This window comes from Ornithodoros turicata, chromosome 9 (genome assembly GCF_037126465.1).
Source record: "Ornithodoros turicata isolate Travis chromosome 9, ASM3712646v1, whole genome shotgun sequence".
Classification (NCBI taxonomy): Eukaryota; Metazoa; Arthropoda; class Arachnida; order Ixodida; family Argasidae; genus Ornithodoros; species Ornithodoros turicata.
The window spans coordinates 20521200-20527045 of record NC_088209.1 but is presented as its reverse complement, the minus strand read 5'-3'; the positions used below and the strand labels follow the sequence as shown (position 1 = coordinate 20527045).

General features: G+C 44.3%; 1 long non-coding RNA gene across 1 annotated transcript; it reads right to left on the bottom strand.

The window, feature by feature from the left end:
- Positions 1-909: 909 nt before the first annotated feature.
- Positions 910-5072, bottom strand: LOC135367798 (uncharacterized). The gene is made up of 2 exons (XR_010414521.1): positions 4759-5072; positions 910-1268 (listed from the first exon to the last, which is right to left on the bottom strand). It is a non-coding gene; the product is annotated as an uncharacterized LOC135367798 (long non-coding RNA).
- Positions 5073-5846: the final 774 nt, after the last annotated feature.

Below are 5846 nucleotides of genomic sequence, written 5' to 3'. Positions count from 1 at the left end.
GCCATCTTCATAGTCATTAAACGTTTTACAGTTCCCTTGAACAGACGTCCTCTCTTCTTGTTACAACATCTTATTTGCTCCTAACCGTTTTTCATGTTACGTGTGTGATTCCCTCTTCGCGGGCTCCTTGACAGTGTTTCTCTCTTTATTTTTTTGTTCCCCTTTCCGACAGTTCCTTTATCACGTAGATTTCATTTTAATTTCTGTATTATTATTATAATATCGATGTCTATCTGTTACCTTCTATTATATTATTATAATTGTGGGTTTAGTTCAAGGGACAACTGAGATCGCTTTATTTTCTATACGACATTCTTAGTTTTTAGATGGGTAGAAATCCAACGAAGCGGTGTGGGTCAACAGCCCGGAGGGAAGAAATGACCCTTTCTTCCCTCCGGGCTGTTGACCCACAATTCGCATGAACCTTTAAACACGTCACACCTAACCCTTTAAATACCATGCCAATGATGAGGACGGTGCCCAGAAGAAGAAGTTACTGTTCGAAATATCGGCGGCTTCTGTCCTGAGGCAACTCCGTTCCTATTCTAAGTTTTTGTTGGTTTCAATAACAAAATTATATAAGCCATTACTCACAGTACCAACCTTCCCGAGCTGCACTCTCCGGGTCTCCTAATCAGCTGGACGCTCGCCCCTGTCTGGATGAAAATCGCTCATCCCTGGCCAACTCCGCCCCCACACAAACGCTCTATACCCTCAAAGCTCCTTGGAACTTTTTCAACACCATCGGACTTGGATCCATATTATGAAGGCGCCATTATTTCATTCCCCAAGTCACCGCCAGCATTGGGGGTAGAGTATCGCTACCCCATGGGGTATATGGGGTAGCGCATTGGGGTAGAGTATCGCTCCAGAGATGAAACTCCCCATACATCATGTCACAAGATAAAGTTGTTGTTGTTATTTAGAAGCAGTCTGCCTCGTATTTATTGCATCGCATGGAAAGATTACAAGCCTTCTGAAAAAGGGAGGAGCTCATTATTACCGGTACATAGCTGCATGCTAAGCAGGCGTCGGCACTTGATTCATCACTGCTTCTACTTAGCGCAGAGAGGGATGTGTACTGCTGTCTTCATGCACATGTTAACGCAGAATTGCTCCCATTCAGGTGGCTGGTCTTTGCATGCTCGCGGACAGATCAGTTCACGACAGTAGCTACGCTTCTGTTGGTGGCGACCGGCACCTACGGTTCTTGGCTCCTTCAAATTCATACGTTCCTCTGTACTTTGTGGCGCGCAACCACGCTGCTCCTGTATAAGACAAATATAATGAATAAGAAGATGTCTATAAAGTGTGTTCAAAGTAGTATGCTTTTCTTTATCAGTTTTTAAAGAGACTGAAACATGCAAAGAATTTATGTAACTAAACATAAGCTTTCGCGCAGAGCGCATACGCTTCGTCCGGTAGCACTTTGTCTAAAACACAAGGCACATATAGGAGTAAAGCAGAAAGTACAAAGAAGCTGACATGTGCTGACCGCAGGAGAGGGGAAAGGAAAGTCAGATCTTGATACTATCAGTTAGACGAAAACAAGGCTATACATTATACAATGCTAACGGGAATCAGTTCAGGTGATCAACTGATGTTGACGGCATTGTTGAACAACTTGTCGCTTGGCTATACCCAGGGACACAAATCATAAACTTGACAGAGAAGGCTTGATACTTTGAATGTGCTCGCAAATTGGAGTAAAATTGCTTGTGGCGACGCCCGGTGGCAAGTTGCCCCCAATTCGTCAAGCAGCACTGATCTATGTTCCTGTGTCTGCCTGGTCCTGGCGGCTACGTAGCGCACACGTATAGAAAACTTCTTTCGTTTTAGACCCAGTGTTGTCCGCATGCAATCTAGTTTTCCGCTCCACGTTTCATTTTATTGGAGTGCCTACCATGCCACCTTTTGACTACCCTGTTGCGTTTTTGGTAGTGTGCTTCAGGCGCTTTAACGTTCGAATCGTTTAAACATTCGCCTAGGAGAATTGCCATCTCGACATCATGAGACCGTTGGCTCAGAACTGTCCGATATCGACAACGTTTTACCGACTGCTTCCCGATAGCCTGAGAGAGGAGAAACAATGTCTTATGTTTTATGTTAGGTCCTTAATGTCCTAAAAGACAACTTTGCAGTCTTGGCTGTTCGCAATGGCCAGTCTACAACGCAGGATGAGCGCTTGAATCTCTCGAACCAGTGCGTTCACGTACGTTTGTAATGTCAGTGTTCATCAGGCCTTACTCTTCTTCGAAACGTCATTCCTGCGCGACGTCCACATTTTAGTGGGAAGAGCTCAGAGTAGTGCCCTATTACACACGCGTTTTGCAGGGTTTCTGTTATGTGTTATTTAGCAGAATTTAAAATCTTGACCGATGCATCTTAGCGCTCCTTTTTGACAGGAAAATTTTATTGAAAGCGCGCCTGGAAGACGTGTACAAGACATCACATGCTAAATGACACAAGAGAATGACAACAGGCTATGGCAGACTTCTATTCATATACACACCTTTGCCCATTCTTGATTCAAGCTAGTTACGTATAATATCGGCAGTCTGTTCCAACAATCGGTTCCGCGAGCAAGCACTTCTGCTGTTCTGCGCCTACCCGGCATGCCACTCTCCGTTCGATGGAGACGATAAAAGTGGACGCAAAATCCATTATGTTGGTAGGTCGTCACGGAATATCCTATTCAGTCTAATTCAATCCAGTTTCCCGAAAATGTCGGCACCTACAGGTGATATATAGGTTGGATAGCCCGCACTCTAAAAAATGAGAGGGGGGGGGGGGGGTAATGGCAGGATAGGCTCGTCGTTGTTGGCCACACAGAAGTGGGCATCTTAAAAATGAACTTCACGGCATAGCACGCTCCTAGCCCACCATGATCTCGAATGATATCGTTATCTGCCCGGATTTGTTGAAAACGGGAGGCGTACGCCTTTTTGTGACAATTATGCATAAATGTCACAAAAAGGCGTACGCCTCCCATTTTCAACAAATCAGAGCAGATAACGATATCATTCGAGATCATATTTGGCTAGGAGCGTGCTATGCGGTGAAGTTCGTTTCTAAGAGTGTGGGATTAATAACGAATTGTATTTTGGCTCGTGATTGGCCAGAGAGCTCAAAGAGTTGGCAGAGCTTCAGGTATTGGCAGGTCTCATTAATGGCCAGATTCCTTTTTTCATACACACACTCTTAAAAATGATGGTGGTGGTGATGATGGTGAAAGGGCTTGCCGTTGTCTTAAAAATGAACTTCACCACATAGCACGCTCCTAGCCAACCATCATCTCGAATGATATCTTTTTCTGCCCCGATTTGTTGAAAACTGGAGGCGTACGCCTTTTTGTGACACTTATGCTGTTCATAATTATCACAAAAAAAGCGTACGCCCCCCCGTTTTCAACAAATCAGGGCTTATAACGATATCATTCGAGATGATGGTTGGCTAAGAGCGTGCTATGCGGTGAAGTTCATTTTTAATAGTGCAGGGTTGATTGACTGGACTATTCCTGGAACCTTATTACTGAATATCTCTTGAGTGACATTCCCACCCAATATTGGATTCAGACCGGAGTCAGTCTTTAATTCACAGAGGTGACTAATTCCGCATTCAGGAATTTCTCAGCATAAGCTGTTAAGGGAAGAACGAGCAGAGATGTCGCGGTCACCCACAGAAAACGCGCGTTACGTGACCCCGGCAGCGTGTAGTCCAAGCGTTCCGATTGGTTCACAATACGCTGAACTGCTATTTGTCGCTCGCTTCGTTAGCCCACTTCTGTGTGGCCAACAACGTCGACCCGGTCCTGTTAGTACCCCCTTCTCGCTCCCTTCTTGCTGTAGGCAGATGAAATTTGGCACGCAGATTGCAAAATGCCTGTTTGTGTAGCCTCGTTAGCCGTCATTTGCGTGCTATGCTTATTGTGAAGGGGACGCTGCTTTATAAATAAAAAAAATCCATTAAAACGGTCCACAAACGCCACCTTGACGTCGAAAGATAAAAGATCTATATTCTTATGTCACGTATTAAAATTCCACGCGCGTGTCAGAATCTGCGCGAATTCCCCCATTTCATTATCATTCATTTATTTGTTGTCGTTGTTGTTGCGCGGAAGCTGTCGTTAGAGTCTGGAAGCGGGACGCATTTTACAGCGTCAGATTCAAAGGCACGACGGGACTGATCGACAGACATCGTATGATGATGATTCATTTCAACTATTGTATTATAGGCACCATTGAATATTGATTCACAGACGGCTGACGCTGAAAATCACGTTATACAGTTGCTTCAACTTTTTGTATCGGACAATCGCATACGTGATGAAACTGTCCAAAATATACCCGATGTATCAGATGAAACATGACGTTCTCGAAGCGGTCTTTTATCTAAAAATTTCTCACATCAATGAAGGTATATTTAATTCATCTTCATCGGGCTCTCCAAGAACTACATGCGTCTGATCATTCAATGGAATCGTTCTACCACGCTGTGTTGCTTTCCAATTCGTTAATATTTTAGCGTCCAAGTATCAACCACTGAGCAGATGAGTATGAAATCAGGGAACAGCATTCCTGAGACTGGAAAAAAAAAGAATTCATAGCCTTTAACTATGCGTAGCTTCCTAAAATTTGTCGAAACCTTTCGCAAGAGAGTATCCTGAGTTGCGTAAGACCTACAATCGTGTAAGCTGTCTAAAAATATGACACCGAATGAAATAACGGGTCAAAAGAGACAAACGGAAGTGCGGCTTACCTGTCCATTGTTCCCGGTGGCTTGTACAGCTGCAGATGAAATGATGAGTCCGAGGACGAGCAAAATAAAACAAGTCGAGAAGGAATGCTCCATTTTCGATTAGGCGTCGAACGTTGCAACTGGTGCCGTTCTGTGAGATCCCTAGGGAAAGTGCACGCTTTTATGCCCGTTTCCTTTGCGAGACGTCAAATTTGCATCACTGCAAAGGAATGCACCCGTCTTAACCAAATTAGGACTGGAGGAGACACATGACGCATTCCTGTATCCGCATGGACTTTAAAGTACGCATGCGCGTACGTGTTGTATGTCTTAGAGCGCAAACAACCCTATACACTAACTATGCAGCAGAAGGCAACAAGCAGACAGGTAGACATAACATAGACATACAGATTTTACGCATCACTCAGACAAGGTCTACGGTATGCTTCCTTGGGCAGTAAGCGCGATTTGCAACGGGATGTTATTAAAACAATTTATTACAATTCAATTATTATTACGTACAAGTATTAGTACCAGATCCATGAAGACCGGGAGATAAGGACACAGGAGACGACACATGCAATTTCTCAGATCAGTCTGAGAACTTGCGTTTGTCGTCTTCTGGTCACGTGTCTCTTGGTCTTCCTGTATCCTACAGCAGCAAGTCGGCACCCTTTCCCTTGTTTCATTAACATTAGATAACCGCGGCAAGAACTTTGTGGGACACAGGGCAACACATACACATACATTGGATGGTGACACAGGCAAACAAAGAAGTATTGTGGCATTCGTTTCTAAGTATTTGTTGCAAATGAGTAATTCATTCATGTTAGGATCCTGCTATCAGTGAACCTTAGATTTACGTGCAATGAGGCACGGTGATGTGATTGTCTCGTCAGGAACTGTACAATTTATGTGTCGTTTGAAAGACCGACATAATGGAGAGATCTTGGTCACACAAATCGTACTAAAGCAAGATGCAAGTCGGCATAGGAGCATACTACCTTCAGGAACCGTCACGCAAAATATTTGATTTGGGAAGAGCGAATATGCTGACAAAATTGTTTTGCAAGAGAGCGGCGACGACCTCGCCCAGCGGATCCTTGCGT